General features: G+C 47.2%; 1 protein-coding gene across 1 annotated transcript in view; it reads right to left on the bottom strand.

Moving 5' to 3' along the window:
* The window catches only part of man1a1 (mannosidase, alpha, class 1A, member 1), a 126,183-nt gene that overhangs the window by 32,549 nt on the left and 69,488 nt on the right, over positions 1–24,146 (bottom strand). The window lies entirely within an intron of this gene.

Genomic DNA, 24,146 nt, shown 5'->3' with positions numbered 1-24,146 from the left:
TAAGGTCACTGCATTCAAAGGTTAAAGACTTTCATGGAATAGATTAACATTTCGTCCAAGTTCTCCTGCTTCAAGCTGTAGAACGGAAAAGGTTCCATGCAGTTTACACCCCTTCTACTCTACTTAACTCTGTTTTTCCTGCAGGTTTGGTTTTCTTCCCTTTGTTCACACCATCTTTAATTTAGAGGAAAATTACAGAGATTCTTCATCCACACCTTCTTTGGAACGCCAGCATCATAAAAATGAAGTTTCATTTTCAGTGGGCCGAAAAAAAAAACTCCAAACAATAAATGGACAAAGAAAAAAGAAGGAGAAGGAAAGCACGACGTTCACCTTTAAAGATCAGTTCAGTGCTGCAACTTTCTGCCGGGATAGAAAGATCTTTGAAAGGGTGCCAACAGGTTGATCCTGCGCGCCTCTGCTCCTCCAACAGAGACCAAATCCTGTTCTCACTGAGAAATGCACCTGGATGAACGGCTGCTGATATTTGAGACCTGGATAAAACTAAACTGGACGTCCTTAAAGAAAATTAAATTTAAAAAAAAAAGGTGAACAAAGTCCTGTTCAGCTTTTGTTTGTTTTTGTTTTAAGAATCAGACTTATTGCCGGGTACAAATGTTCATATTTGGACTTATTTGTCTTGATATTATTATTGCAAAGACTCAAAAAACAGCAACAACATAGAAATACTGATCAAAGGTGAGGCGATGTTAAACTCAAGTACTTCAAGAGAGACCGATCTTTCATTAGAAGGAATAAATGACACAGAATAAAATAGAATTATTTACGTCAAAGAAACAAAACCATTCTGTGCAGCTTTTGCGGGGTGAATTTAGGGGATTAGCAGTATTTGGAAGGAGGAATACTTTGCTTGCATCTTTTGTCTGTTAATATTCACCTTTTGCTTCAATCGTTCATGCTTGCTTATCATGTTTAGCCTGCGTGTCATCAGCCCTGCTCAAACAGCGGTTTGCCGCATGGAAGTATTGTAGGAAACAAGCCTCTACGCCGCATGTGGTCCTTACGAGATTATAGACGTGTTGATTTTTCGCCTGAGCGTATCTGAGCCAGCAGCCTTGCATTCCCAGCTCAGGGGTTGTGCTGTCTCTTAGGTGTGTGATTGTGCTGGCTGGAGAGTCAAGGAGTTCCATATTTGGCCCCTGGCAGGAGTTCAGTCGAGCAGTTAAGATGGAGGGGGATTTGGTCCGAGATGCCTGCTGGTCTGCCTGCTCCAGATCGCTGCCAGGGTTTCAGGGGCTTGACTGGAGCTGCTGCAGCTGTCCACCCTCCCCTGCGGTTCAGCCGCAGCTTTCTGTGGTGCTGGTGGTCTGGATGCTGCTCTGTTTAATCCAGTGTTTAACCACCACGGCCATCCCACACGTCGGGCTTCTCCATCTAACGCTTCACGCTCCTGTGGTTCCACACGACAAAAAAACAAAACAAAAACAAAACAAAAAATCCCATCCTCTGGAACTGTCTGGATTCAGAGTACAAATCGGTCATTGAACAAAGCCAACTTTTCTGCAAAACCAAAAATACAGGAGAATAAGAGATGCCTGAAAGCCAGATGTGGCATCAACCTCTAGAGTGAGCACACAGGGTAGCTCGCGACACCGACACTGCGTCCGGCCAACGAGACAGCGGGAACATCTGGGGACCCATGTGGAAACCAGACATCCTGGCTACATCTTCCCACCGACATTTTTCAGCCTTTCAGACGAAGGTTTTTAGAGCACGGCCGATTCAAACGGCTGAATGAAAAAGTAAAAAAAAACAACATCTCATAAAGATCTCGTGAACAGGGCGTTTTTCTAGCTTAAACAAGCTGTTGGGACATCACAAGTTCTACCCTCCCGACACTCGGCCACATCGAGTTTTATTCTAAATTGAGGCTGTCATACTTTCTCTTATCCCAGAGCCTGAGATGATCTGTGCTCCACACAGCAAACCTCATCAACTCAAATCCACACCGAGTGCTTCTGATTTCAATTTTCCAGCTGCAGGCTGACAGAACGTCCGCGACCATGAGATCTCTGACTAAAACATCACCTCACAAAGACGCCCAGCATTTTTCTTCACCAAATGCGGGTTATCTACTGAACTATCCAAGACAACTATGACTGAAGAAGACGTGATGAAAGCAGGAGACACTCAGAGCGCACGGACCTCCGCCAAACCCAACGTAACCCAACAAGCGCAGCTTCTCTCCCGTGTTTCGTGTAGTTTCTGCACATTCCTGCAGACGGACCAGCGGCGCTGATCACACGGTACGAAACCCACCAGGGAAGTGGAGCAAGAGCCGAAAAACTGTACAGGTCGGTTGCAAAGCATCAGCCTGTTTCCCCCCCCTTCAGTCGGTAACTCTGGTAGAAGAGGGACGACTCCACGTGGTGGGTGGCTCTGATTTGTGCCTCCTGATAATTGCCAGAGAGAGAATTGTGATGTGAAGATGTGAGCTCCATCTAGAGGTCTGGTGCAGAATCACCCTTCTAATTCGTTTTTATTTGGACCTGAACCAACTCCCCGTGAGGTTTTGTCTCCAGTCTTTTTGTGTTTTCTGAAAACTTTGGGAAAAAAAATAATGACTGAGGCGATTATTTTTTTAAGAAGGCAACAAACTGGACTCACAGCATCCACAGACCAAGATACTTACTGGTACTGTGTGTGTGTGTGTGTGTGTGTGTGTGTGTGTGTGTTCAGGGCTGCACGGTGAGGGCGGGACTGTGTCGTAACAAGGCGTCAGATTCCGGTGATTAATGCCTTTAATAATGCCGGGAGCACACAGAGGGGAAGAATAAAAACACTCGCAGGGATGCACAGAGGAATAAATTAAACACACCCCGTGTCCAAGGCCATCAAGCAAACTGCCAACAAGCTTTAATAAGCAAATGAATTATACAGAAACAGAGGAACAGGCAGCCATGAAGCTCGTGGCTGATGTCATTAGTAAAAACTGATGTTGATAATCACATTTCACACCTGGACGCTGCTGGGGAAATATCCTTCAGGAAAATGAACTACCTTGCTGTGTGTGTGTGTGTGTGAGTGTGTGTGTGTGTGTGTAAAGCAGTTATTAGTGTGAGAATGCATGATGCGAGACTGTTTACAAAGTGAGAAGTGCAACAGATTCACTATCTTAATAGAAACCACTGCAGGGTTTCTCTGGATAAGTCGGGGGTTAAGTACGCGTCATGACTGAACACGTCCCAGGAAATGTGTCCACATCCTTCACTGGCGCCCTGCTGCTCCCAGAAACCAGATAAACTCTTGCGGGGAGTTTTGTACGCGTCGTCACCAGAGAAGAAAACAACATCCTCTGGATTCTAACGGCACAGGCAGAGACCAGTTTCAGGGTGACTGGGGATGAAGTAGCGCCGGGTAAGAACCTCACCGCATTCATCAGCATTCACCAGTTTATCGAGACTGCATTGTGATATGATATAGTACACAACGCATACTGCAACACTGCAATACTTTTTACGAACAGAGCTGGAAAAACAAGTTGCCGCGCACCACCTGGGTCGTCTACCGTCGTCCCATTCTTGGGATATTTCAGGATCCCCTTCTGTAAATTTCTTTGAATCTGGCACAGACATTCGGTCTGACTGAAGACGAGCCGTCCCCACACAGATATCACAATCAGAAATACTTCCAATACCGCCTAAAATGCTGGTGGCAGAATCGGCGAGTATGCGAGGCTTCGCACCACATCATTTCTTAAGTTTCTACACTCGCGTGCTGGCCCGCCCACTGTTTTACAAGCATCTCACACAGGATTATGATATCCTTAATGAGCTGCTATCAGATCCATACTCTTTATCAACTGATACTTGGATTCTGGTATCGGAATCAGCATCGGGAAGGAAAAAGAACATGCCGGAACGTCTGGAGACTCGGGGACGTACTGAAAAGATTCTGGTGGTAAAAAGCCAGTGGTACAAGCACGCACTGCAGCGGCATACTGCAATATTTCGAGTTGTTTACACACAAATAGTTTGAAAAAAGGTAAAAAAGAAGAGGAGAATAGAATAGAGATAACCAAAAGAGTGTGATTTCACAGTTTCGGCTCCACGTTTTTGTCCTGAATCGTTCAATTAGGTGAAAACGTGGATGTTTGTTCAAATTAGGTCAGACGGCAGCGACACAACGAGGTTTGGGTTTTATTTGGGCTTTGCAGGTGTCAGTGGAAGGTCCCCTCAAGGATTTTAACGATTCACGTAGGCCGGTGCATGTGTGTGTTCAGCCAATCAAGATTTCAGCTCCACTTGTCTGGCAGGAACACTGGCGGTGTGTATGTGTATGATTATGTGGTCCGTCCTGAGAGAGCCGCCTGGACAGCTCCTCTAACTAAGATGAATCACCCAGCCAGGGCGCCGGGTGACCAGCGGGCCTTGTGGGACACGTGGCCCAGATTGCTATGCTGTCTGTGGGGACAACAGGAGCCACCTTCCTCAGCTCCCGGATCCCGACACACTGGCCTCTTCCTCTCATTTCTCCTCCTTTCTGCCCTTCATCACCGCCTCCTCCTCCTCCTCATTTCCCTGACAAACCAGGCGCTCCAGAGGAACTTCTTAAACCTGATTCTCCTCCACACCGCCACACTCCAAATCTCATTCTCCACTTCTTCGCGTATTACGACCGGAAAAACACACACCTTTTCTGTTGACTACTTACGTCCACAAATGAGGTCAGCGAGGCCGAGTTCTCTCCTGCCGCCGAGCAAGACCAGCTCAGGGCCCAGGAGCTACAATTTGATCCAGTTTACCTACGAAAGACAATCACTTGTGCCGTGTAAGATTACTTTCTCAGCTTGACACAGAACTTTTGCACTTGTTTCAAATCTCTAGTGTTCATCATGTGGCACCAGAGCGTTGATAAATAACGCTAAATCAAGCGCCTGCTGCAGAGTCACCTGAATGCTGGTTAAACGTGTCACCCCGAAGACAAAAGCCAGACGTATATAATAATAATAAATATATATAATAACAAATGTATATAATAATAAAACTTACGATGTAGCACATCAAGTAGAAGAAAGTTTCAACATATCGTCCAAAAGCAGTCAGACAACTTTGAAACGGTGACTTTCTTCACCTGACCAGCGATGTTTTAATTCCGCTGCCGCCAGCGTGTTTGCACGGTCCAACTCGCCGGCGTCGTCTCTGGATGACGGTGAAGGAACCCCACCTGTGCCTCACGAAGCTAATCACATAGCTACGTCTGAGGCAGGCCAAATGGTTGCCTTTACCGATGAGCAGCTACAGGACCAGTTTCTCTGCTGCCCACCGGGGCTCTTCTCCTGCAGCGGGAGGAGCTCCTCCTCCTCAGGACCATCAAACTGAGGTGTTTAACTGGGGCTTGAAAAAGGAAGACGGTGTGACGGCGACACCTCGACAAGTAGAATGACAAACTAGTACATCCGCCAGCGCCAGCACTTTTTTAAATTCTCGCTTTTTCTTTCAAAAATTATATATCATCATCCCCCTCCTATTTTAGGCAGCATTAAAATGGGCCCAGAAGTGTAATATTTCACCTCATCGGTTAGTTAATGAATCCCCAGGCGAGCAAGAGGACTAAACGTGGAACGAGTCGGCGAGTGGAAGACGGTCTCAGCAGCCACTGAATGAGCCCCGCTTGGAGGGTGCTGGCCTGACAGCTGTACTGGAGAGGCAATGCACAAACACCACACACACACCAACGCAGCGCTGTGAGGGGGTGACAGCTTTTCAGCGGTTAAGAAGCCTGCTGTAGTGTGAATGGTTGCTCTTGTCTTCTCTGTCAGTCTCTTCCTGGGTTGGTAACTTGCTCAGGCAGGGAAATCAAAGGATGAACGCAGGCTACAGAGACACACAGCTCCGGGACACAAATATGTAAGCAGGGGGAGGCGGCTTTATGGTATCATCAGCCTGCAAATAGCAGCAGGTGATGCAGGACAAAGTCCTTATTGTTACCTCAATCAGCGTCCTCTTTACATGGTGTCCAGAAGGCTGAACTCATAACCCTGAGTTACAGCAGGAGGAAGCACTGTTGACAAGCACTGAGGTGTAACATGGAAATATCTCACAGGTATAAAAATACTTCCCAGCAGAACCCCTCGGGGAGGAATATTTATGGTTTTACAAGGCAGCCACCCTCCTGCTCTTACACGCGGACGGGAATTTGACACGCATCCATAGTTTATGGTGGTTATTGAGAGATGAATGTGTCACACCACGTTCACGCCGGGATAAATGCACAAATATGCGGCGCTACTGCAGAATGCGTTTGTCAAAGTCAGGCCAGGCAGTGGACGAGAATACCCACGGGGTCTTTGGTGGACTCTGATATCGCTGTAACAAGACAAGATTGGACTTCAAAAACTCCCAAATCCTGATACCTCCCCCCAGATATCCTACAACCGAATCTATGAAGCTGCTACTTCACCCAGAAAGGTGTATTTTGTCCTCAAAAAAAGGTGTCTAGAGCTCATCGAGATGTTTTTGTTCCCTCCTGCATCGCTTCTGTGTAACTCCAGAATGCAGTAAGAGCCAGCCACGTATATATTTAGCTTGAAGCTAACGGAGACTGACAGCTAACAGCTAAACGCTCCAAAAACATCAGTTTATAAACTCCAGTATTTCCCTCGTCAAAGGAGCCTGCTGAGTCCCACTTGGTGGTGACTGTTGATCTTTAATTTCATGCAAAATAAAACAAAGCGGATGAAATACAGGCTGTAATCTTTTAGTTTTACGTTTTGATTTCTGCACATTTGGCCGACCCTGCTTGTGACGCCAGCTAACTGGGCAAAGGCTCCAGAAATCCTTCAAAAAAAAGCATTCTTAAAACAGAAAACTAAAAAAAAATGCGGCATTAAATAGAAGTGCTTTCCTTTAACCTCCGCTAGTTTGGTGCCTACTTATTCATATTTTTCTTGATACTCTTCACTGTTTCAGTAACTTTTTCCTCTCTTCTGGTAAATCAACTCTTTCATTGTGCTCCAGCAGCAGAGTTTTTAATGCCGTTCATCGAGGGATCCAACCGGGATGTTGCTCCCAAGAATACCTTTTACTGTCCAAAATAATTAAACTTTAATTCACCCCCCAACTACCAGACAGTGCTGCAGGTGATGCTGCTTGAATATTAATGAGCCTGGATGGGTGGAACAGACAGACAGAGGGTGAGAGAGAGACAGACAGACAGAGAGACAGACAGACAGAGAGAGAGAGACAGACAGAGAGACAGACAGAGAGAGACAGACAGAGAGAGAGACCGAGAGACAGACAGAGAGAGAGAGAGACAGACAGAGAGAGAGACAGACAGAGAGAGAGACAAACAGACAGACAGAGAAAGAGAGAGAGACAGCCAGACACAGAGAGAGAGAGACAGACAGAGAGAGAGACAGAAAGAGACAGACACACAGAGAGAGAGACAGAGAGAGAGAGACAGCCAGAGAGAGATGGACAGAAAGAGAGAGAGAGAGAGAAGGGGGATCAGGTGGTGGTGTTTATGGGGGGGGGGGGGGGTGCCACCCAACAGCTGGGATCAGATGAAGAAGTGATCCATCAGGTCTTGGTGATCCATCAGGTCTTGGTGATCATGTGACCTGGTTTCAGCCTGCAGCAAAGTGGGTTTAAGAGACTTCTAAGAAACCCTTTCAAAGTCATCTGACTCGTCAAGTTCTCGCTAATTTGATGCAACGAGAAATACGGGATTCCATTTTTTTAGGAGTTCCTTCATTCCCCTCCAGGTCCTGTTGTTGAGGAGGCACTGAAGCCCAGCGTGATGTGTTGCTGTCAGGGGGAAGTTAGTGAATCACCTCTGGGGGTCTGGATGCTTGATCAGGTAACGCTCAGGTTCAGTACGAAGCTCTTCCCTCTCGCACGTTCACTTCAACCCCGCCAGCGCCGTCGTTTTCATGATCATATCCGTTTTAGACAGGTTTCACGTTTCCTGATCAGCGCATGGTTTGATTTTGATGTTGTGACTGCACTCAGGACTTTTCAGACACAGATTTTAATTGAGTGGTTAAAGAGAGAACAGCGTTTGTAATTAGTCAGCTTGTGTTTCACAGCAGAGTTCTTACTGATCCTAGCAGGGATTATTTAACCGTAAACAGATCGGCCGGCTCTACAAAGCGAGCCGGTGTGGTCCAAGTTGAGCTCGGCTCTGCGTGGAAAGTTTTTTTTTTTTTTGGCAGAAGACAAGAGTGAATTGAGTGAGCCGCTCTGCTGCAGAGACTCGTCTCCTGATGGAACTGAACACAACGTGAGTCAGACCGGCCGACATCAAACACGGGGTGCCGCGTGGACGGATGGCGGCGGCTCAACGCATCGTCAGGCTTCAGAGTCGGAGCCAAATGTTCATCGGCTCCTTCAGGCTTTCATCTCAGCTCGTAGAAAAATTGAAGACGATAAATTCTTCTTGCGTTCACTCCTGACATGAAGTGGCTGACCTGTTTTGTGCGGGGTTTCAGCATCAAATCGACTCCCTGCTTTTACAAAGTCAGAGAACAATTTGTGAGTCGTTATCAAGTTACACACTGCAACAGCCGCAGCTCTGGGTTGGGGGGGGGGTAAAATCACACAATTACAAACAAGTGTTTTCATTTTTCATGTCATGCGATTCAAAGCGTCTCAAATATCGCACATCCATCGTCTTCACGCAGCCTCAGCTTCAACTGGGAGCAGCTGACGTGACGGGTGAGCGTCACTCTGCAGATGAAAAGACGTGTCAAGAGTCAGTGACATTAAAATTTTAAAGCCAATAGACATCAACTCTGGCTTTTTCGTCCCAAAAGACAGAAGGAAAAAAAAAAAAGACAAAACAACAAAAAAGAAGAAGCCCCCGTGGAGATCACGTCAATCAAGTGGTGACGGAGGATGTGAGACGTTCTCCGTCTCCTCTGGGGTCACTGCTGGAAGTCATTTCCTGGGTTTGAGGTGAGGAAGCTGCTTGGTCTTTATCCTTGACTTCACTGTTAGAAAGCCTGGCTCCTTCCTGACTCCGCACATCGCCGCCTGGACACCCAAGCGAACGCTCTGGCGAAGACAACCAACTCCTGATAATGTCTCCCCTGCTCTCCTGTGGCACCGTGGACGCTGACTCCACACATTTTCAACAGTCAGCTCCTCCCACAGAGCTGCGGTGGAAATGACGAAGACCGGGGGAAATGAATTTACATAGAAAATTGCCATCTCGGTAGGAAAGTTGCAGGGGAGGAAACATCCAGGTGGGCTAAGAGTCAGGAGGCTGATTCACGGCGTCGGTCAAGTGCAAAACGACCTCCAATAGAACAACGACTCCACAGTAATGGAAGCAGTTCAGATCATTTATGCGCTGCTGTGACAGTCCGACCCTAGAAAGGGATGGAACACCACCCAGACCTGGAGCAGCATTTGCCTGCTTGCCCGTTTCAGACCTGATTCAACTGGAACCGAAACAAATGATGGATTCATCTTTCCTTTTTCTAGAAGCTGTCAAATGTCATTGAATCCAGGGGGGAAAAAACCAACAACAACAACAAAAAGATATTGCAGCTGTGCAGCAAAGGCTTAAAGGTCTGAGTTTGTCATTTTCATTTTATTCTGTTTCTGATCACTCCTGAAGGGGAGAGAGACGGGTTTCAGTGGACGCCGACAGGGAGGCTTCAGGAGTGAGGAAGTTTGAACGGGACACGTGTGGCCACTAAATCCTCAGAAAAGGGACCTGTCTTTCTGTTCCGCTCACGTGTTGGGAAAGACACGTCTTAAACCTTTTGAGACAAACATTAAAAAAAAGGAAAGAAGCCCTTGCATGTAGGAGTGAGATCGTTTATAAATAAGCAATTACGTGTCAGGTCTGGTGGGTGGATGGGATTCTGTTCTGGCTGAATATTTCATATCCAGGTTGCGTCTGGATCCAGCTGAGACAGATTGAAGCTCACACCTGGCAGTCAGATGGATCCCAAACGCACCTCAAGTGGCCACTCGTGATTGGATTTTGCTTCCGTGTTCACATTTGATCTTATCTGTGGGAAGGAAACGCAGCTGCTGACAAAGAGGAAACCACTGTATCTGCGCTCGGGCCGAGCGGCTGGAGAGAGATTGCGGGGCAGATTTGCATGGTGGCTAAAACGACAGGAAAACATATCAAGATGGTTACCAAAGGTGTGATAACGGTGAGGAGCCACCCAGGCCGGGCCTGCACGGGTGGCTGGGGAACATACAGACACCAGAATGAAAAGCCCATTGGCGAGCCAACAATAAACTCACACACCAGGAGGTTTCCCTGCTCGCTCAACCTACTTAGCACTGCTGGCTCATCAGTTAAAGAGGGAAATCACACATAATTAACATATCAGTATCGCGGGTTCTTTACACCGTCACACCGCTCCCTAACTTGCAGACGAGAGCTGGCTGAGACCAGGAGAATCGCGAGTATTCCATTCTGGTAACTCACGTTATCACAAAGGTTAGTGGGACAAGTGAAGTTGTGCTAACAATGACAGATACTTGAGCGGGATGTGCTTTCCGAGTAGGAGAGATGCAAAGGTCGCCGTAAATCTGAGCGCCTGAGTGTGCGAAGAGAGAGGAAAAGTGCCATTCAAGGGTCCCGCTGGAGACTCTTGTCAGAGAGAACAAGCCTGAGCTGGAAGCCCGAGAGGATTTCATCAAAAGGAAAATGTCAAATATTCACTCAAAGAGTTCAACGCGGCTGCGGACCGGTGAGAGCCTGATGTGACAGCCGCCTGGTAAAGCGAACACAAACCCAACCAGAGCCCTCAGCTCAGCCAGCAGCCACATCCTGCACCGTATCTGGATGATGACGCATCCTCCCAGAGAACGGCTGGCCTCCGTACATCGGTCTGCTCGGGAATTTTCAAGAGCGAAAGGACAAATCCAAACTCATCCAGTGGGTCTAAATGTCAGAGGATCGCTCGTAAACGTCCGTCACCGCCAAGATCTGTGGTGGTGGTGTGAAACAGAAACAGCAGGTAATGACGAGTGACGAGAAGAGGCGTCTTTTTAAAAGCCGACCTTCTTACTTACAACCTAGAGTGATGAAAGGATGCAATTTGCAATAAAAAAAAAACCCACAAAAAAAACAGCTTCTCGTTGCAGAAACTCCATACGTTTAAAAACCACACACCAAAATGAGACCAACTCAGTTCTGTGGTGGTTCTTTGTGCTGAGAACACAAAGGGAGGAGGCGGCGCGGCCTCCAGGAGCTTTGAGGGCCGTCTAAGGTCCTCGTGATCCGGAGAAACCATTCCAGGCTAAAACAATAATTATTTTCCCATGTGAATCAGGCATAATTATCCAAACCCTACAATAATAGATTTGGATTCGTACTTACTATAAAGTCGATGTCACGGTTGCATCCTGCCTTTTTGTGGAGAACCCAAACATCTTTAGAACATGAGCCAACAACAAACTCGCGGGCTTGTCAAAAAGTATTGGATAAGTGACACATTCAGAGTCTACAGAGACTCGTCTTTGTTGAGACAGATGGTAAAATTAGATTAAAAGACAGCAAAATCAACATGGATAATAGATTTTTAATTTCTCTTCCTTCTGGCTGTTTTGAAAACGCGAAAGCTTAAAAGAATTTAGAGCAAACTGTCAGCAAAAACTGCATCCAGCCACAGCGATATTCCGTGTGTAGTCAGTGACAGAAATGTGAAGTCGCAAGAAAAGTGTTGAACTGTGGCAAACTCACCCACGGGTACAGGGCCGGAGTAGCCAGGTAAATCAGCTCTATCCACACGGAGCAGGGCAGGATTAAGGACTAAAACCTTGACTTAGGCAAGCATTGTTCAACATCCAGTCCCCTCCTCTGTTCTACAGCACAAAATCTGTAAAATCCAAAAGTGGAGTTTTATATGTGACTGCAAAATGTCTAAGAAGTAGCGAAAGTGCCAAGCTTCCTCTGAGTATTGAATGAATGCTTTAACGTTCATAAACTGGTGTTCATTTGCCCCCCCACCCCCCCAAAAAAAACGATATATAAAAATGCAAGTATCATAAACTTTGGTTTTCCTCAATAATCCAGGATCCACACACTCGGCCACCGTGTTTCCTTCCCCTTTGCCAGGCATGGTGAATGCACCCGTACAGCTCAAGCAGGCTCTCTGGTTCGGGCCTTGACCACTCGATGCTACGACTAGTTTCCCCTTGTTGTTGGTCCAAACAAAGAAATCTCTGGTGTCTCTGCAACAGAACAGAGAATCTGCTCCCTGTTGCTGCTCGGGGTACGTGAGGGTTTTCAGGGTTGTTGGTGTGAGGGGAATGAACTCTGACACGGGGCCTTTTCCAGTGTGTATGTGGACACGGACACACTGTCTATAGTTGCTGGGGATTGAACCAGCAGCTCTCCCGATCACTGGACGCTGGACGCTCGTATGTGCCGTCCATGGTGCCTCGTTTTATCGCCAGGCCCCATCATACTGACTAGCTAGACAGGAACCTTAGCCACCTGGCGGTGGTGATGTCTAGGTGATGTACATTGGGTTAGTTGGAGCTTTTAGCAGCGGCTTGCTAGGAGTGAGGTTGCTGACTGTAAAAACCAAAACGATGGAGGAGTAGATGGTAAAACGCTCTGGTTAGCTGAGGGGAGAGGCAGGTGATCATTTAGTGGCTTGGGTGAAGGTCACATGTTGGAGGCACTGACCCACAGCCTCTCTAATGTTTTCAATCAATTATTTATGGAAAAAAAACAATGAAGACGGAACGATGGACGGACAATTACCTCTCAGGAGCAAAGATTAGAGTTTAGTATTGTGAAAAAATAAAGCAGTGAAGCCGTTTGGAAGACGGAGCTTCTGCAAGGAGAACAAAGACCTTTAAGGCGGCGTGTAGCACAAGTGTTAAACAAAGCTACCTGTCGAATTGCTATCTACCTGGGGGGAAAAAAAAGTCCTCAGATCTCCACAGCTCGTAGGCATGAAAACACTCGCAGACACACACATGCCAACTTTCTGGAAACCAGGTTAGACATGCTAGAAAGACGGACCTGCTGTTCGTGCCCTTAAAAGCACCAGTCTAACATCAAAAAGACATCAGAGGGGACCTGAGATCCTGCAGATGCACAGATGATGAACACACACACACACACACACAGTGGCAGAGACCTAGTAACAAAGCCACGGAGACAGCTGATGTAATTGGACTGTAAGTCTCACAGAGCAGCCCGTTGCCTGGTGCTGAGTTGAAAGGCACCGCGCTGGTGCTGGGCATTAATATTGAGCAAAGAGCTTCAGGGCATGCTACATTTTCACCCTCTCAAATTTGGACTTATTTTGTCCCCCTAACAATGATATGATACAGTCGGGGTTGGAGTCACAGCTGATTGGAGGATTAGTGTCCGCCATGGAGATGGGGCGCTCGGCTTTAGTTCCATAAAAAAAATGGAAGGCTCCGTACTTCGGTCGAGGCCGGCGTGAAACCAGAAAGACGGCGTGGCTGCTGTTCTCCTTCCCAACACGGGCCCGTCACAGCGAACCCATCCTTTGACCAGCGGAATCTTTTCAGTCCGCCATCACCTGAGCAAGGGCAGGGAAATGCAGTGTTTCTCGATGTTGAACAGCTCTGCTCCACCGTTCAGGTTTAAGGACTCGTTCAGATACTTTTTTCGGTCTTCTACTTAGTTTAAAAAAAAAACCTTTCCTTACAGGCAGTATACACAAATCCCTTAGAACACACGTTTGAATGGAAAACAAACTTTAAGAGTACAGGTGGTAAAAGTCTCTGTCTTCGTCGTCCTTCGCTAATCTGGTTGGTCCGGGTCGCAGGGGCAGCAGCCTCAGCAAGGAAGCGCAGGCTGTCCTCTCCCCAGCCACTTCCACCTGCTCGTCCGGGGAATACCAAGGCGTTCCCAGGCCAGCCGAGAGATATGATCCCTCCAGCGTGTCCTGGGTCGGCCCCGAGGCCTCCTCCCTGTCGGACGTGCCTGAAAGACCTCGCGAGGAAGGAGGCAATAGTCTGCTTTTTTTTTTTTTTTTTTTTAAACAATAAAAACATTTCCAACAACAAACAAATGTCGCTCAGCTAGGAGTTAATATTGAATTAGTTAATCTTCTGGTGATGAATAAATCTGGTGCTGTCGTGACAGCACAGGGGACCAACACCACCCGTGCTGGTGGTGGGGAAGTCACCCCGAGCCGCTGAGGGTCTCACTTACTTGATTTTAATTGTTTCTGACAACACAGAACATCCAGGCACTGAGGAACAGGCTTTATCAGGCAGCTCTGGCTCTGTGCTGCAGGGTCAATTTATTGTTGCCTTTGGTCATTTCATGGGATTTGCTGTCAGCAGTGAAACAGCAGAAAATCACCAGACCCATCCTCTAATGCTGGGGAGCTAAGCTAACTGCTCTTCGCTCCAATCAGAGATGCGGCTTGATGGGTAAAGCTTGCAGCCCTCCAGTCTCGCCCAAGGAAACTCTTGGTCTTTTCACGCTACTGAGCAAAGCAAAGCCCGGCTGCATTCTAATGCCACATTTACACCACGCTTGATGGAGATGTATTTAAAAACGAGCGTACACAAGCGTTATAATGCTTGGTATTTCACAGTCAGGGAGTGAAAGTGTGCGGGTCAATAGCTTTTTAATCAGGGCGTTTGCTGGAACTGTTTCAAAATGACTGCAAAAGCCTCGGGCCAGACCTAAAATACAACGGTTCATGCTCTGGCAATGCGAGATCTTTAATTACATTGGGTCCAAATGGTATTACAGCCACGGAGATATGGTGACTCAGCGGGTTTGAGTTCATAACCAGAGCCACCTTCTTTTCTGTAAACTTTCTTCACTACAATTTCAGTTCCCAGTTCTCCAAAGAGCATTAACAGCCGGCTGATCTAGTCTGCAGTAAAGCTGCGCATCAGCGCTGTGCGACAGGACGACGTCGTGTCAGACTAAACCCTTTATGAGGTCAGAGTTTTGTCACTGGTCGACGCTTCGCTTTCATCGACAGAAACTGCACGGTAAACAAACTATGAACCGGGAGCTGGACTCTGATCGGCCAGAACAAAAAAGAGGATTTCCTTATGTGGTGTGGTGTGGTCAAAACAAAACAGGGTCTAGAAAACTATTAAAGTCCATTGCAACCAGTCGCCACAGTAACCAGTAACCTCCCACCACCTCAGACGGAATCAGAACTGGGAGAGAACCAATGGCAGCTATGTAAGTGCAGTTAACGGGTCAAGAGAGACCTCAGACTCAGATGCTGCAAACAGTTTTTGCCCGAGGAACATGAGATACAGAATCATGAGCACGGAAGGGCCATGGTCACCATGGCAACCCACATCTGCAAGGACACGGTCCTGACTTACACGGTTGAGGGTTAAATGCCACAGTAGAGGAGGAAATCCACAAGATGCAACGCACAAACGTTGGGTTTTGATGTTTCTCAGGACACTAACATTTATTTGCTTGAAACTAAAGTTTGAGTGGTTTCTATTTGCCTTTTCACGCTCCATACATCAAAACTAGCAGGCCTGATTGCAAATGAGCACAAAAGGTACCAATAAAGGAGGGGAAAAATGACATGCCTTCGATTTATGGTGTTGTTGTTAGAATAAAGTGGCCCCACCATTCTGTAATTATATATTCAAATACTGTATATATATATTTATAATTCATTCACTGGATTTTCAGGCTATGTGCTATAACAGGATATGCATGGTCGTATCAGACAGCTGTATAATTAATCAAGCAGCATCCTGTTTACTAGAATAGAAGCGACCAAACAACCTGAATGCATTTTTTGAAGACGGTGACAGCAGAAGTTAGTCCACAGTCACAAAGGACAGAGGGAAAAAAAAAAAAAAAACACACAAAATGTAAAAGCAGATAAAAAGCTGACAGGATGAATGACAGCCGAACAAGTTAGAGATACAAACGCAGAGAGAAAACGCTACAATAGGAACGTCAGCGTCAGCCGCTAAGCCGTGATTAGATGGCGCCTCAGATTGATAATACCCGCGTGTGTGAGCGGCGGCACAGGCCCTTGTTCTGCTTCCTCTTTCACTCAAAGATGCGTGTGTGTGTGTGTGTGTGTGTGCAAAAGTGTGTGAAGGAGGTTATATTAACAAGGACTCGGCCTTATCTCCCTCGCAGGGCCAGAGATAAGGTCCGATGAGAGTGGACTGGAGAGCAGCCGGCCTCCCTGCAGGCCAGCTGACACCAATAAGAATCAAAGCAACAGACCCGAACTCCGGGGACATTTCCAACAATAACCTGCCTCCGACCGGGCCAGCAGCTCACTCCTGGGACGGATCAGCTGTCCCATTGTTGGACAAATATGAAGGTTTGATAATATGACGTGCAGGGAACAAGGACACACGCTGTAGCCTGGTATGGATGGTTGTGCTTCCTCTGAAATGATGGATATGATGCAGAAGAAAAGATCTTGGCCTTATTTGAACTATGAAAGCAGAGGTGGGTCACAATCCTTGAATATGAGAATGAACGACAGAGCTGAACTTTTCGAGCCAAAGGGGCCCCCTGATCGTGGTCTGATTCCCACTGAACGCTGCACCATCCTTACATCGCCTCAACATCCATGTCACGCTGCGGCGCGTCTTGCTGTCGCTGGTGCTTTGCTTCTGCAGCGCAGTAGAATTTCCCCAGCACAACCATTCCTCCTCAACTGCTGCAGCCGTCTCAACATTTTCCAAATAAATCAACTGGGGGGAAAAAAGTCGGGCCAAGAATGTGGTAAAAAAACAACAACAAAGCAGCTTTTCGTGCGTCCCAAAGTTAATGCTGACCTAAAAAAAAATAAAAGGAATTAAAAAAAAGGAGTAATTTTACAGTTATGCTCTGCTGTTGTCAAACCTATACGGTGCGATCCCCTCCTGAGACTCAGTGTTGCCAGTTGTGACTGTTCTGCAGCTCTCTGCCAGGATTTCAGTGTTCTGGAGTTAAAGCCTAAACAAATCCAAGAGCAGGATTCTGCCATTTCTTCAGAAGGTTTACTGAGCTTTTAGTTGGGCTTGCTGAGGAACGCTGTTGAAACATTGTTCTGTAGCAGGTGTCAGTGCAGGCTGTCTGTTGTTTCTGCTGGGTTTGTGGAGGGGTTTTGTGTTGGACTTGTACTCAAATCCCCTTATTTGGCTGTGCTAAACACCGCAGCACCTGTTAAGTTGTTCTTGGAGGAGGTTCAAATGTTACACAGCAGGAATGGCTTACAGAGTGAGACCAACATGGCCGACCGCTCAGCGAGCCTTCGTGTAGGACAAAAGAAGCGCGAGGAGAAAATAAAGCAAATGTGGAGCAGGAAAAGAAAAGAGGCTCCTCAGCAGGGTCTGCATGCTAATCTTTCCACATGAAAAATGAGAGTTATCGGTGTTGGGCTTTCACATCTGCGTCCACACAAACACCCCATCCAGGCCAAGACTACTGGGCGACTGTTAACAGTACAGAAAGGAACTTATCAGACCCCATATTTGATGCTAACGCTACAGGCTAGCTCTGTCCCATGGCTGTTAGCAAGTGCACACGAGCTGCACTGATATCTTAGCATCCCAGCCGTTGAGAAATCTTCCACCAACAGCGTTGTGACCTGCAAGTTTGATGTCAGATGGAGGTGGAGCGCCCCTCCTCTTCTCCAGTACAGTCCACAGGGTTCAGAGGTCACAAGCTTGACAACTGCCTGAACTCCAAACACACTAGTGGACACAGCACGCACACGCATGCACGCACACGCATGCACGCACGCACACTGACGCGGGCCTTAGCGTAGCGCACTAAAGAAGGAAGGCTCAGTCCCAGTGTGACTCAGTAGCCCAAACCAATTTTCCTCGTGTCAAGCAGTCCACTGCTCAGAGTGGCTGTGTGTATCTGACAGCATGTGTGTGTGTGTGTGTGTGTTAATAAAGTACTGAAAGAACAATAGAGCTGACTGGTCCTGAGAACACACTTAGCCAGGATGAGGGATGTGTGTGTTTGCATGTCTAGCACATGGTGGTTGTTGAGGGCCCAGGCCTGCTGTCTGCTCGGTGGGCTAATCCCATTACATCAGCCAGCGGAGATGAACAGCCTCGCTAGCCTGTGGACTCTGACATGAGCAATGAGATTAGGCTCATATGAGGCCCATAACTGGTCCGACCAAAGAGGAATTTAACTGCATTACTGAAGGCAGTAAAAGTTTAAGTGCAGTACACTGAACAGCAACTTGACCAGCTTACGTGACTCGTGAAGGCAAATTCAGAACCTGAATCGGAACAAGTTCTGGGGGGCTTTTTGCCGGAATTCCGCCGCTGGTGTTATCTGCTCTGGGTCGGTTGACGTGACATGAAGCGCCCACGGTGGAATCACAGGCGTCGCTGAGGCTCGGATGGTGCCACGGATGGACGCGGTGGAATTTAGCCTCATCGTCCTCAGCGACGGAGGTAATTGGAAATGCTCCCCTTGTGGGGATTACTGTGTCGAGGGTTGGTTTTTTTTTCCCGAACAGGTTCGAGAGGGAGGCGTTGATTTATTTCACGGTCATTCTGGATGCTGTAATTTGTGGCGCTGCACACCGATGAGTATTACACCCCATTCTAGGAAAAATCTATATTTGACGTTGTGTGTGACTCCCGGCTGCTCCCACTTCCAAGAAAGGCTCTCAAAGAGATTAAATTAAAACAGAGCATTGTAATCCTCAGAAAGAGGAGGCCGTTTTATCGTCCTGCATTTGCTTCATTTAGGTGAGAGTTTGCACCCAATCATAACCCTCCAATTACACAGAGAGCGACTCACAACACCCACATCGGGAAATCCGTGGCCCTCAAGTTTATGGATGCTTTGTTTTTCCCATCAACACCGAATACAGCGCCAGCTTTAATTCTCCCTCAGGAAAAAGCCGCCCTGTGTCGCCAGCTGAAGACTTCTGATGTGAAGCAGTGGCAACATTTGCATTTGCAGCTCTGATATAAGTGATACGTAAGTGTCAGTGATGGGGGTTTTTGTTTGTGTGTGTGTGTGTGTGTGTGTGTGTGTGTGTGTGTGTGTGTGTGTGTGTGAGAGAGACTCGAGAGTGAGGGTTGAATTTGAATGGGTTTTCAAAAAAAAAAAAAACGTTCACTGACACAGGACTTGATTATTTTTCCAACCACATCCTCCAGCGGTACAGGACAGGGTTATTATTTCACGTCTCAAAGAAAAAAAACCCCCGTAAGGAACAGCGTTTTGTAATGTGAAAGGAAGCGTCGGGACCAACGGAGGCGTGTTCGGCAGGTTGGTGACCGCTGCTCCAGACAGCTCCCATCACAGCCCTTTTCATCACTTATCTAAAGCAAAAGAGAAATATGGAATAAAGAGGCGCCTTTAATAACTTGAGGTGAAAGGATGGAGTGGGAGGGTGTCTCTGCCAGACACAAGTCTTTCCTCTTTTCACTTCTCAATCCTGCTTTCACTCTCCTCAGAACAGATTAGACCAGCCTAAAAGAGATTAAGATAGATATCCAGAAAATTAATTGTCTAGTGTTGGTAAAGAACCTTTACTTGGCTGAGTGTGTGTCGATATTTAAGGCGCTTTACTTGGCTACAGCAGGAGGATCGCGGAGAAGGGATGGGGTGGTTTCTATCCCAGCATCAAAGCCAATTTTCTCACTGAGTGAATGGGATTTCCTGAGGATTGAAGCCGTCTACTGGGTCCATCCAACACATCACATCCTACTGTGTGTGTGTGTGTGTGTGTGTGTGTGTGTGTGTGTGTGGGCATGGCTCAGCTGCCAGTGGTCAGTAGTGCAGGTTGTTGTGCTGACCTGTGCAGCCAGACGTCAGAGACAGGATTACACACTGGGTGGTTTTGTGTCAATGAGCTGGCATCTGGCTGTTGAGGAGTGTGTGCGTGTGTGTGTGTGTGTGCGTGCGTGCGTGCGTGTGTTCTGTGTCCAAGGCAAGTCCTGAGATAAAAGTACATTCCACCAGTCGGAGCAGAATGAAAAACGAGTAGAAAAACATGGGACACTTTAGCTCTCAACTCATCTGTGTTTAATCGAACAGTGCCAGTATTTCCTAACTGTTTCTCATGTTTTTTCCTTAAAATGAGGTGGAACCTTTTATCATCACAATGCTGTCGATAACTCAGAAAAACTGGGGCTCATTGGGAAACTTGACTGTTTATTCTTTATTGGATCAGTACTCAAAGAAAATCTCTTCAAGTGAAACAATTGTGACCAGAAGTCCAAGGATTCTGGCGTCAGCCTGTTGCTGACGTATGCTAACATCCGCCCGTCTCTCTCGTGTACTCTGTACTGTGTACTTATACTACTCGCTTGCTCTCCTCCTGTTTTACTCATGTAACCTTACCTGCTCTGCTACTCCATGGAACACCCGTCTAGCAGTTACAGAAGCTGCTAAGCTAACGGGATCGATTCGCTCGGCTCTTATTGATCTCCTGGGGTTTGAGTCGGAGAAGTGAATATCCAACACACATCCGTCAGTTTCTTTAAGAAAGCTGTCGCTTCGCTAAGTGCTGCCAACAAGTCGGCCAGAAAAACCCTGAGAATGAGGACGTTCCCAAGAGATGATCACCTCCTCGCTAACCTGTGATTAATGGTCCTTGCTGCACATTCTTGATTAATAAACTACTTATAAATTTCCTTTCAGCTGCAGGTGTTTGTCCGTTGTGAGTGAATTCTTTACATCCAAAGGCGACTGATGCTTTTGATCAAAAATGTCCATCTGATATATCGCATTTTCCTGCTGCCATGGACCTCTAGGAAAGGGGCGGGGTGGTATTGTGTGTTTTGTCTTTGTACTTGTGTCGTGTGTGTGTGTGTGTGTGTTGCTGCCAGCCCGTGTCCGGCCTACACTCGTTTCCAGCCAGGGATTAAGAGGCGTCTGTCTTCTCAGCATTTGGCCGACGCTCCTGTCTGGACGAGTTGTTGCCTCAGCTCCTTTATGGTCATTGCATCAAAGATTTAAGTTCATTCGCGCTGCGCCGTGTGGGAAACACTTTAATCACGATAACTCTTCACCCAGTGTTTACGTATGTATTTAAAAGAAGTCAGTGTTTATGTCAAGCTGAAGCTCATCTGCTGCAGGACTTATTTTTGTATTAGAAGGAAGAGGCGAAAAACATTTCGTCTTGTCGAGAAACTTGAATTCTTCTTCAGAGTTCATCGGCACGGGGTTTCCTCCAGCAAACTGGGGAGAAACAGTCTAGCTGGCCCACCTTTAGGGAGCGAGAGCCAGGAGGAACTACTTGAGGAGTTTTAGCATAAATCTGCTGGGGGAAAAATATACTCTTAAAAACAGGAATGAGGAATCGTTAAAGTATCGATATCCTTAACTCGAAGAACTGATCGTATTCCACTGTACGCCCACTCCTGGTGTACATTTGAGGAATTAAAAAAAGAAACCCCACAGCAAACAAAATAGATTACAATAGTGTGGAAGAGGAGAAGCTTTCATTTTACATTTGAGAAGTTCCATGTCACAGTCCCTCCACCATCCACTATAAAACCCTTTTGTCATGCCAGCCAGCCTCCGATTGTCACGCGGCTGCTTCCCCCTCTCTTCCTGCAGTGTTTCCCATTATCTGAGAGCTGGCCCGCAGCACTTCCTTCAAGCCTTTTAGGTAATTACTTCACTCATCTCGTTTGTTGTTCTCCGCACGGCTCTTCTGCCAAGGCCAGCGTCTACCGCCACACGTGCTTCCCGCGGTGGGGAGAGTTCATGTGCTGAGGCAGCGAGGGACTTCGGTTCTGTCTGACGTGGCGGCGCGTCATCCACTCGTCGATCAACGTACAATCTGTCGCCAGATTTTTGATGATCGGTTTATCATTCTAGTCCCTCTATCAGGCAGAAATATCAAACACTTGCTGGTGCGAGACCTCCAAATCATGAGGTTCTGCAACCTTTTCTGTCACGTATGAGAGAAAGAGAAGAGTCTTGGATGGACAAAGGGAAGCGGGGTGAATGCGTGACGACGGTAGTAAACTTCAGCAATGAACTTACTTTATTGTGATAATAAAGGTTCGCTGCCACCCCACTTTGCACAATGAGATCAGTTCTTCAAAAGAGGGCAACTAAGTGTAAATGAAGGCAAATCTTGAGACATTTTGCCGAACATCAGTGGAATAAATGTGAGAGTTTCTATTTTGTTCTGCTCAGTCATCAACAGCCTTCTGTTGCTCTTCCAGAGGGGAGGCCGGGTGGCCTTACTTGACGCCTCTGTAATGAGCCAGAAAAACGGGCGCAAAATGAGACGCCGTATTTGGTTTAACGTCACATGAAGGCTTCACGCTTGTGCTTCTCAGCTGTGAGCAACATGAACTCCAGGCTACAAAAAAACAAAGCCAGTCGCGAGCTTAACCACATGTGATTCATAAGTAATTACCCTTTGACCCGCAGCTACGAGCAAACGCTGGGACATGAACCACATCTGACCACTGGAGCTCAGGGGTTATCGTCAGATGGTGGACGCGGCTGCGTTTGGACAGTAAACATCTAATTGCTTTGGCTCCAACTTTGGCTTTCACCAGCGACCCGAGTCTCCCGTTTCAAGGTTTAATCGTAAAGTTTGATGTGATGAAGCACCTCTGGCTACTTTCATAAATGTGTCACAAAGCTGTCAGCGCCACCTGTGAGGCAACCAAGTGATCTAATTTTTTGAGGCGAGCAGCTGCTATTGCCCAGCCAGCCATATGGCTGGGCAACATTTAAAGAGATTCAGACTCATTACGGTTCCCACCACTCACCTGAGAGCCTGCCACTCACAATCCAGCTCTTTGTGTCTCTGCCTTGATCTTAACATTCTCTCTTTTTCTGCGTTCAAGTCATTTTTGATCGACCATCAAAGCACAGGCAGCCAAACCGAGCGAGAATTCCCTCAAAAAATAAGGAGCTCAGCCAGGCAAATTTGAGGGCCTGACTCAGGGCATCCCGGCTCGACTGAGAGTCAGCACTCTGGACCGGCCTTGGTTTTGCACACATGATCGTCCAGTCGGAGGCAGAATCTACGCACTGAGCTGACGCGCAGCAGCTCACACATGCGGGACTCGTAATGTGCAACAGATGTCTGGGAGGGAGAAATAAAAAGGGTATGTTCTTGATTCTCCAAGAGATTCAGAGTAACCTCATCCATTCAGATGATACCGGAGTGGTTTTTTCCTTGGGGATTTGCTCCCTCTCTCTCTCTCTCTCCCTCTCTCTTTTTTCTTTTTCTGTAGAAGACGCGCCTCTGCATCATGTAAAACTCTATTATGAACCAGGCTTATTTCGGCTGCAGTTTTGACCAGACTGGAGAGGAGTGACAGCAACCAGGAATTCACTCCATGTACTGTACATAATAAAAGAGCTTACAGACATCAGAGGGTCCGGACACATCAGGACGGAACTTGATTAACAGGAAGTCTTGCTCCCAATATGAGAGGTACAAAACAGAGCTGAGTGGCTCTAAGCATTGATGTCTCCCCTCCACATGTGTGGAAACACCAATTATTCTGCCCACGCACTGGAAGAACATCCCTCATTACGGAAAACAATCTGCGTTCCTCGGAGATGCGAGTCATTTTACTGAGCAGCTTTCATGAGGCTTCCCTGTTCCTGTGCATTACAATGCAGCTCATTTACATGTTAACAACAAATAAATTGCTGATACTGTTCCTGTCTGTACTCTGAGCTCAGCGCTGACAAAAAACACCATCAGTCCATGTACGAAGACTTCACGGCGAAGGCTAAAAGCCGCAGCGATTCTTCAGCCAAGACAAAAGGATCATGAGCTGATAATTTGCTTTAAAACGTGTCTGGGGACATCCACCTGAGAATGGAGCCTGTGTTCACGGCTGGATTTGAGCTCTAATCTGGATTGTTCCGAGAGATGAAGGAGGCAGCTCATCCCCGCCATCACCAGATTACTCTGTCAGACACGAGGACAAGAGACTGGGATTAGTTTTCATCGCAAACAGGCCCCATCATGGCGGTTCATTAGAATCGCGCCGGGGTGAGTGTTTGCCGTAACGAGAGGCAAAACATGAAGGTAGAGCAGTTTTGAAATATGATATTTTTGAGCAATTCCAGGGCGCAAAGGTCAAAATAACACACTCGGTCCCAAAATCTCAAGGACAACTTGATGGGAGTGGAATGTCCGCTGGGACTCGAGTACGAGTCAAAAAGATTGTGGCGGTCAAAGGTCGAGGTCGCGTCACAATAACGCCGTGAGGGAACTTCTTCAAACCTGCCGCAAAAGCCCACCT

The sequence above is a fragment of the Aulostomus chinensis genome, chromosome 20 (assembly GCF_037954235.1).
Source record: "Aulostomus chinensis isolate RoL2024-O1b breed Wild chromosome 20, RoL_Achi_v1.0, whole genome shotgun sequence".
Taxonomy (NCBI): domain Eukaryota; kingdom Metazoa; phylum Chordata; class Actinopteri; order Syngnathiformes; family Aulostomidae; genus Aulostomus; species Aulostomus chinensis.
The sequence above is the reverse complement of the archived record's forward strand: the minus strand, read 5'-3'. Positions and strand labels throughout refer to the sequence as shown.